Source organism: Myotis davidii, unplaced genomic scaffold, assembly GCF_000327345.1.
Source record: "Myotis davidii unplaced genomic scaffold, ASM32734v1 scaffold316, whole genome shotgun sequence".
NCBI classification, from domain to species: domain Eukaryota; kingdom Metazoa; phylum Chordata; class Mammalia; order Chiroptera; family Vespertilionidae; genus Myotis; species Myotis davidii.
In genome coordinates this window covers 316233-326468 of record NW_006287072.1, presented here as the reverse complement: position 1 = coordinate 326468, position 10236 = coordinate 316233, and positions in this window count along the sequence as shown.

Sequence of the window (10236 nt, the reverse complement as noted above, 5' to 3'; positions counted from 1 at the left end):
AGAATACCCAGCAGGAGCCCAGCTGTGAAGCAATGCAAGCTGCTGTGGGGCCTTGGGCCTTCTTTTGGATGTTCTGGGTTTCCCTGATCCAGCTGCAGTTTGTCAGGTAATTTTCAGTTTGCAAAGGGCCAGGCCTATCATATGTAAAAGCCTCTGGGCACAGCTTGGGTGGAGCGGGTTTCAGGGGATCAACAGGGCGGAGCAAACAGCTATAGCTGCTCCTCAGTCCTGCCCTAAGGGCCCCGCTTCTCAGTGTCCCGGTAATTGCTGCAAGCACCTCTGAGAGAAAGCTGCCCTCAAGTTCTGACCGATGCCAGTTTCTCCTCGTTTGAGTCTGAGTCCTCAGAGGGTCGCCCAGAACTGGAGTTCAGAGCAGTCGGGAGCTTGAGACTCCCTCCGGATTGAAAAAGACAACCGTGTCCTCAGCTGCCAGCCCTTTCCATGTGCACTGCGTCCTCAGCTGCCAGCCCTTTCCGCGTGCGCCTCAGTACCTCTGCACTTTACTTACACACTGGACCTCCTCTGAATCTCAGTGTGCTTTTCTCTTTCCTTCTAGTTGTAGAATTTCCACTCAGTCAGCCTTCCTGTGGTTCTGGATGATGCCCGTTTTGTCTTTTAGTTGTATTTTTGAAGTGGTTGTGCGAGGAAGCAATTTCTGGTGTGTACCTATGCTGCCATCTTGGTTTCTCTATAGTACTGTGTTTTGTTAAAAGGTTGTCTACAGGAAGTCTTGCTTACTTTCAGTTTTTCTTATATCCCCATTACACTTAAATGTATTTATCTTGTGTCTACTTGTGAATCAAAAAAGAAAATCCCTCCCTTTCTTTTAGCCTTTAAGCAAAATGAAAAATAAGAATGAGTTGAGAAGGTGGGTTAGGATAGAGAAAAAATAAATGGAGGCCCTGGCCGTTTGTCTCAGTGAATAGAGTGTTGGCCTGTGGACTGAAGGGTCCCGGGTTCGATTCCGGTCAAGGGCATGTACCTTGGTTGCAGGCACATCCCCAGTTGGGGAGTGTGCAGGAGGCAGCTGATCAATGTTTCTAACTCTCTATCCCTCTCCCTTCCTCTCTGTAAAAAATCAATAAAATATATTTTTTAAAAAGTGAAGGATTAATTTTGGGCATTCCAACCAACTGCAGTTTTTAATATAATCTTTAGGTGACTTATTGATATTCTCTTTACTCCTAGTTGTAGAATTTCCACTCAGCCAGCCCTCCTGTGGCTCTGGACGTTGTCCTTTCCCTGGATCAAGCTTAATTTGACTTAGTTGTTCCAGGCAGCAATCTCTGGTGTTAACCTATGCCGCCATCTTCGGTTCTCCCAACTGCAGTTTTTAATATAATCTTTAGGTGACTTATAGAACAGTAAAGAATACATACATTAAGACTCCCTAAAGCAGCACTGACAATAGAATTATATTGCAAGCCAAATATGTACTTTTACATTTTCTAGTCACCATATTAAAAATATAAAAAATAGGTGAAACTAATTTTAATAATACATTTGTTTAACCTAACCTAGCCAAAATATTGTCATTTAAGCATGTGATCAACTTTACAATATATTATTTTACTTTTTTTTATACTAAGTCTTAGAAATTTAGGGTGAATTTTACACTTAATAGCACATCTCATTTCAGACCAGCACATTTTACATGTATAAAAGTCGCATGTGGCTAGTGGCTACCGTATTGGACAGCCCATCTCTAAAGGGATGTTTGTTTTAGTCCTAGTGAACCTGTAATATATGTGGTCTTAGTGAGATCACTGAGGAAGCAGGTGAGTTTCCAAATTAAAACAACAAAAAGTAATGAGGCTTGGCAGGTGGCTCAGTTAGAGCGTTGTCCCATACTCCAAAAAGTTGGGGTTTGATTCCCAGTCAGAGCACATACCTAGGTTGCAGGCTTGATCCTGAGTCGGGTGCATGAGGCGGCAACTGATCTGGTCAATGTTTCTCTCTCACATCGATGTTTCTCTCTTTCTCTCCCTCTCCCTTCCTCCCTTTCTAAAAATCAATAAAAACATGTATTTTTTAAAAGTAATGATCTTCCATACAGCGGGTTCCCTTTTCATTTTGTGCATGGTTTCCTTTGCTGTGCAGAAGTTTTTAAGTTTGATGTAGTCCCATTTATCTTCTTTGTTTCCCTTGTCCAAGGAGGTATATCAGCAAAAATATTGCTACCAGAGATGTTTGCGATTGTGCTGCCTATATTTTCTCCTAGATTTTTAATGGTTTCATGACTTACATTTAAGTCTTTTGTCCATTTTGAGTTTATGCTTGTGTATGGTGTAAGTTGGTGGTCTAGTTTCACTTTTTTGCATGTACCTGTTCAATTTTCCCAACACCATTTATTGAAGAGACTGTCTTGACTCCATTATATGCTCTTGCCTCCTTTATCAAATATTAATTGACCATAGAGGCATAGGTTGATTCCTGGGTTCTGTATTCTCTTCCATTGATCTATATGCCAGTTCTTATGCCAGTACCAGGTTGTTCTGATTACAATGGCTTTGTACTATAGTTTGATATCCAGCACCGTGATCCCTCCAACTCTTTTCCTCTTTCCCAAGATTACTGAGGCTATTTGGTTGTTGTTGTTTTTTAAGTCCATATAAAGTTTTGGAATATTTTTTCTAGATCTGTAAAATATGTCATTGGTATTTTAATAGGGATTGGGTTGAATCTATAGATTGTTTTGGCACCAATGATACATCTGATAAAGGGTTAATTTCCAAAATAATAAGAACTTATACAACTAAATACCAGGAAGTCAAACAATCCATTTAAAAAATGGCCAAAGGACCTGAACAGACATTTCTCCAAACAGGACATGCAGATGGCCAGTAGACATATGAAAAAAGCTCAATATCACTAATCACCAAAGAGATGCAAATTAAAACCACAATGAGGTATCACTTCACACCTGCCAGAATAGCCATCATCAATAAATGAGCAAATGACAGGTGCTGACCAGGATGTGGAGAAAAAGAAATCCTAGTCCACTGTTGGTAGGAATGCAGATTGGTGCAGCTACTGTGAAAAACAGTATGGAGTATCCTCAAAAAATTAAAAATGGAACTGCCTTTTAACCCAGCAATCTCACTTCTGGGAATATATCCTAGTAAATCTGAAACACCAATAAGAAAGAATATATGCACCCCTATGTACATAGCAGAGTTATTTACAATAGCTAAGATCTGGAAACAGCCCACATGCCCATCAGTAGGTGAGTGGATAAAAAAAGCTGTGGTACATTTACACCATGGAATACTACACAGTTTTAAAAAGGGAGGAATTCTTAACTTTTGTGACAGCATGGATGGACCTGTAAATTATTATGTTAAGTGAAATAAGCCAGTCAGAGAAAGGCAAATACCATATGACCTCACTTATATGTGGAATATAATGAGCAATATAAATTGAGGAACAAAATAGAACCAGTCATGGATGCATGGAATAGATTGACAGATTTCAGAGGGGAGGAGGGAAGGCAGGCAAACAGGATAAAGAAGGTGAAAAGAATAGTCAATGAACGTATATGTATACCCCATAGACACAGACAACAATGTGGTTACGGCCAGAAGGAGGGTGGGATCTGGGTGGAGGTGGTAAAGTAGGTGGGGAAATGGTAGACATCAAAAGAAAAAGATTTAAAAAGTAATGAAAGAGTGATAAAGAAGTTCAAAAAGAAAAGTAAAGATGACTGGGAAGACAGTGGACACCCAACAAACAATTAATTCCTAGGTAAATGAAAGTGCCAAGGAGTTAAGAACATGGAAAGAGAAGTCTGGGGATTAAAAAATCTAAGGGTGTGATAAGAGAATCTTGAATTACCAAGCTGAACCAATGACAAGGCTGAAGATTTAACCTCATTCACTAGCAGAATGGTGCCTGCCACATTTACAAAAAGAAGGCCTACTTGCTGGTCACAGATTTAGCTTTTCAGCACCAGAATCTTATTTTGTTAGCTTACTCAGCGCTGTTCAAAGCTCTACAAGACAGACACAGTAGAAAACCAGAATACTAATTTATTGATACACAGGAATAGCCTATTCCAGAGATTGAAATCAGTACATCCCCTATTCAGATCAGCCCCTTGCTAATTTTAAAACTTGTTGCAAAGTCAAATTAGTAAGCAAAAGTTTTTTTGGTGAGCATAAAATTAAAGCAAAGGGAATTGGATCATCTCCAAGGATTGTGTACTCAGACTGCCCCGCAGTAGAAGCCACCTCCCATGTGACAGGAATAGGACAGATGCCACACCTCTGCTCATTGGTCCCTTTGGTGGATACACAGACTGGTCGTTACTGTCCAAAGTCTTTATTAGTTACTTCATACCAGAGGTTCCAGGTGGCCCACAAATGTGGGTCCACATTTTCAGTGACATCAATCTGTTGGAGCTGAGGCAGACCCACCCCTTGAGTATGGTCAGCTCCCCTCAGAGGCTGGTTTTCCTGGCTGGCTCCAACAACTCATGGGAGTGAGAACCCTATCTATGGAGACCTCTGCTAACAATGGCCTCAGATATTGGGGTGAGGGGTGAAGGGAATTGATTAATTTGTTTTCAGTTACATAATTAGTAGGTTTTATATTTATTAATTATAAAATAGTTCAGTTCTCAGAGTATTGTTTCTTTTCACACAGACAGGAAAGCATGAAAAATAAATTGGATGGCAGAAATTGGATATTATAAAAAACTTCTTGATAGATTGAAATGATAAACTAAGTGTAACAGGATCAACTTCTACTGGTATATAAGGATGTATTTCCCTTGTCTACTGGACATATAAAAGACAGGTTGGTATCCACTGTTTGCTAAATCTAAAATTTAAATTATAAGAATTAAAAATAAATGCTGCCAACTCTAGTCTCAGTAGCATTTTGGGAATAACAGGGCACAAATCAATTACATGAGTCCGTTTATATTAGCATTTTTATTAGTATTGTTAAACCATTGCCCAACATTCTCATCACAGGAATTTTCCAAAGCTGTAAACAAAAAGTAAAGTTTACCAATTTGACTTCATCTCTCCATTTATTTTGCACACCCTCTGGCAGAGATGCTGTCAATCAGGCAAAATAGTCAGCAAGAGGATGGAAGAAAAGAGAATCAGAATTCCTGCTAAGTCTTTGAACATGAAAACCAGCCTTTGACTAATCAGAATTGACGACAAATGATCTGATAAAGGCCATGGCTCAGGCCTCTCCTTCTGCCTCCCCCACTGTCATTAAACTTAATCAGCTCTTCTCTGCTCTGCTCTCAGCCCTGCCCAGCCAGTCTCTACTCCCACCTCTCACTCCAGTCCACGTTGCTCACAGCCTCTCCAGCCTCCATTTACTGCTGCTCAAAGGGGATTCCTCTGTCTCCTCAAACTCATGTCTTCCTTAAACTTAAGACTAGTCACTGCACCCCCCGCTGACCCGTTTCCTGTAAGCAGGACAGGACTAGGTGGCTGGGAGTCCAGGGGTTAGGAGAGAAGGGAGAACACCTCTTGGCTACATTTGTGATATGTGGGGCTGCAAAGTGAATATAAAAATATGTCTCAGAGTGTTGCAAATCAGATGGAGCAGGGTGTCAAATCAGCAAGGGAGGCTGGAGGAGATGGGCGCTGTCAATCCAGGTGAACAGGAAGAAATTACGGTAAATGTGGGACACGAGGAAATCTGGGTACTCTTAGTACATAGGCAGACCAGTGCAAATAGAGGGCAGACATCTCCCCACTTTCCAATGTAGAATCATTTTAGATCTTTATCCACACTTGAGGCCTATTGAATCTTTCTGGCCCAAATGTCTCAAATTCATCCAGTCCTCAATAATCTCTCAGCCACAGCTTTAATCCAAGCCTGCAACTTCTCTTGCTTTGGATTATCTTTATACCCCAATTTGTCCCTGCCCCAGTTACTTGTCTTTTTGAAATCTAATGCATAAGGTAATCAGATAAGTTTTTCAAAAAATCTTATTTCTTGCTGAAAACTCTTTGCTAAATCCCTGCTACTTTAAAATTTTTTTAAATTTATTTTTAGAGAGAGAGAGGAAGGGAGAGGGAGAGAGAAACCTCCATGTGATTGAGGAGCATTGATTGGCTGTCTCCTGGATGCCTCCTACCAGGGATTGAGCCCACAACCTGGGCATGTGCCCTGACCAGGAATTGAACCAGCAACCTTTCACTGCATGGGATGATGCCCAAGCAATTGGGCCACACTGGCCAGGGATATTGCTGCTACTTTAAATATAAAGTTTAAACTCCTCAATCTGAAAATCAAGGTCTTCTCATAATGTGCTGAAGGGATGAGGCTGATGTGGGCTCAGTGTGGGGCGTTAATTAAGCCACCATCCAGGAATGCTTTGACCTCCTCTTCTTTAAAGTCCCTTCCTGAGTATTTGGAGCACTGTGGGGCAGACACTACATTTGGCACTACTTGAACCATTCTGACCAAATCCACTGCCTCTTCTCCCCCCCCCTCACCCCACCCCCAACTTCCTCTTTACTTAAATAAGATTGTAGGTGCCTCAGAGGCCGAACCTTGGCCAGTTGTTGCTTACTCTGGTGTAAAACAATAGGTGGAGAGGGGTAGGAGTCAGAAGCATTCCCATATGTGTACCACAGTGAAACCATCATAGTCCTGGCAGAGCTTTCATTTCCTGTTTTTACAAGGATCTGAGGACAGGGTTGATGGGCAAAGCCAGTATGCTCCATCGCCAGCAGACTGTGGCATTTACAGGCAAAGAAGGAAATAGTCATATGTGTCACAGTGCTCTCTCCTAATGATGAAAAGAAGGGACTGGATGATCCCTTCCACAAACCATTCCTAGCCAGGTCCAGTGAGCAAGAACGTATGGCCTGATAGCCTGTGATTCTTTGACTTTTATTGGATACAGAGGTCAGTTAAGTAGGCTTGCTGTTGAGATCAGTAGTCTGGGGCAGTTCATCCCTTAAATCTGAAGTGAGACCTTCCTGGATCTGGATCTGGAGTCCAGCTCAGTCCAGGATTCTGAGCAAGCAGGTGAACTCTAATCACATGCTGGCCCAGTGATTCTCACCAGGCCAAGCAAGTAGACCTGCATCTATTTGGGGAGAGTTGTGGTCATAAAATTCCATTTGCTTAATACATTTTTATTGAACATCTACTATGTACAAGGTACTTTGAATGCTGGGGTTACAACAGTGCTATGGCTCTCAGTTGATGGCACTTACAGAACATAAAAGAGACAATCATACAAACTAGTATAAAATTGCAACTGTGACAAGAGCTTCAAGAAGAAGGGTATGAGTCTCTGAGGTTCTAGAAAGGGGATTTCTCATGGAAGCAATGCTTGAGCTGAGATCTAAAAAATAAATAAACATTAAGTAGGCAAAAAGGAAGGAAGAAGGTTCTAAGCAGGAACAGCCTATGCAAAGACCCTGTGGCTAGTAGGACTGAAAGAAAGCCAGCATACCTGGAGAGAAGAGTGAAATGAGCCAGATGTGGGGTAAGGCTGGGAGGTAGAAAGGGACCAGACTATGTAGAACAGTATAGGTTATTGAGGAGTTTTGTCTTTATCCAATAGGAAATGGGAAATAATGTAATGGTTTAAAGAGAAGAGTGTTGCAATCAGATTTTTTTATTTTATTCTTTTTGTTGTTGTTGTTGCAATCAGATTTATATGGTACAGATCACGTTTTCTGCAACATGGAGGGAAGTGGTCAGGCCAGAGGAGGGAGGACCAGATAGTAGGTAATTGCAAGCCCAAGCAGGAAATGATGCTTGCTTCTATTAGACTGATGGTAGTGGTGGTGGTGGAGATAAATGAGCAGCATTGAGTCATATTTGATAAATAAATTGACAGAATTCAGTTTTGATCAGATATGGGAGGAGGGGTAGATTGACGAGTTAGTCCAGAATGACTCCTAGGTTTCTGGGTTGCAGAACAGAAACTATGACAGTGTCAGTCACTAAGAAAGAGCAATGGGGGGAGCCATGTTTCTGGGGTGGGGGCTAGTAGGGTGGGTAGAGCAAGAGTTTAATTTTGGACACAATGATGAATGTGAGGTCATGGGTAGCCTCTAAAATGACTCCCAAGGGTTCCTGACTCTTGGTACTCACATCCTTATATAATCCCTTCCCTTTGTGTGACTTTGTGAGTATTTTGCTACTAATGAATAAAATAAAGCAAAAGTAATGGGATGTTGTTGGGGAATACAAGAGATTTGGTTGGAAAGTTGTAAGGAGGACATTCTAGTGAAAGGGAAGTGTGTGGAAGGCTGCCTGCCCTGCTTATTGGAATTCCGACTTAGGGGAGTGTGGAAGGTGGCATCCCTAATTATTCCTTGACCTTTCCAAACAAGTGCAGACCCCTGAGTGTTTACTGAAATCCTTATACTTAATCCCTGGATGCCATTGTCTAGAGGACAATGTAAACATGTGTCCTCCCAAGATTACTCACCTTACTGATTGTATCTAAAGATAAAAATTCCAATATAGGTCTAACGAGGCAGGCAATAGAGGCTGCTCTGGCTACTAAAGCCTGGGGTGGCCCTAGCTGGTTTGGCTCAGTGGATAGAGTGTCAACCTGCGGAATGGAGGGTCCCGGGTTTGATTCCAGTCAAGGGCACAGTCTTGGGTTGTGGACTCCATCCCCAGTGGGAGGTGTGCAGGAGGGAGCCAATCAATGACTTTTTCTTATCATTGATGTTTCTATCTCTATCTCCCTCTCCCTTCCTCTCTGAAATCAATAAAAATATATATTTAAAAATAATAATAATAAGTTAATAAATAAGGAAAGAAAGAAAGGAAGGAAGAAAGGAAGAGTACAGGAATTATTTAAAAAAAAAAAAAAAGCCAGGGTTCCTTAGCCCTCTCTTGCACAGTCAAACTGAGTAATCTGTTCATCCGTCGCTCAGGGGCTGCTGGTCAGCCCGGCAAGGTGGTGTCCCAGGTGAGGAGGACCAAGGAACGCAACCAAACGCTGCGGAACCCTCGAAAAGGAAAAGGAAGGAAACAAAAGTAACTGCGCAGTGAGTCATTGGAGCCGGCTTGGGGTTTCCAAGTTCAAGGGAATTGTTTTTCAGCTAAGGTTTTACAATAGGACAGCAACCGTCCACCAAGTAACATCTCTCTGTTACTTAAAAAGTTATTATACGCAAATGGTGCTATCATTTATAGTCCTTGGTTCCCTGATGATGGAACATTAGATGTTGATCTCTGGGAACAAGTGGGCAGGATTTAAAGAGAAATCAGGCTCAGGGGAAAATGAGTACCTTTGTCATCTTTAACTATGTGGGCTCTTGTTTAACCTGCACTATGTCCACTTCATATTGAGGCTCAAAAACCTACAGAACGTGGAGGATTTACCACCGCCCCCTCCTCCTGAAGTAGAGCCTGTAAAGCCTGTAATACCTAAAGCCCTGATCCTCCGCCTCTGGTGTGGGATGGCTCATCAACTAGAGAAAATGGGGCTAACAGTCTGTTTACAAAAGGACTCTTTAATGCTTTGTCTGAACATCACCATATGATGCCTTGGAACTGGCAGATTTTGGCTGAAACCACTCTGGACTCGGGTCAATATTTGCTATGGAGAGCAGAATATGATGAGATCTGGGAACAACAGGCTGCTTGTGGGTGTTCCCTGGCGACCCCACCTGGAGCCCTCTGGGCCACATCTGGCTGTAAGCCACAGCCAATGTAAAACACTGGCAAGATCCATAAAAAGAACTGATTTATTAAGTCTTGTCTGTATGTTATGCACACCTGTAAATATCATATATGAGTGTCTGTTGATTGTTATGTGTCTTTGTTGTTTGGTTTAATTTGTTTCTGTCTGTAATGTATGTTATGTAAGATTTCATGTTGTTAGTCTACTCAGAAAGAAAAAAATATGGAAAATAATAATTTAAACCCCCCAAGTCTTTTTCCTAGAATGATTAGACCTGTAGAAGTTCCCTCCAGCAGGCTGCAGAAATAGCAGTGTGGGGGCCACTCTTATTTTTGTAATATATATATATATAGATGATATAGATATAGATATAGATATAAATGGATATAATGTTATATATATAAATAACATTAAAGCCACTAAATGCCAGTGAGTTATCCCTGTTAAAAAATTTACCAAAACAATGCCTTGAGTAATAATAATTGGCTTTAAAATCTCAAAGTTGTTAAGGCAAAATAAATATAACTAAAATGAAGGGTAGGAGAGAAAGCTTTCTTAGTGATAATTATATATGCCTAACCATAGTTTTCCAATACTTTTGT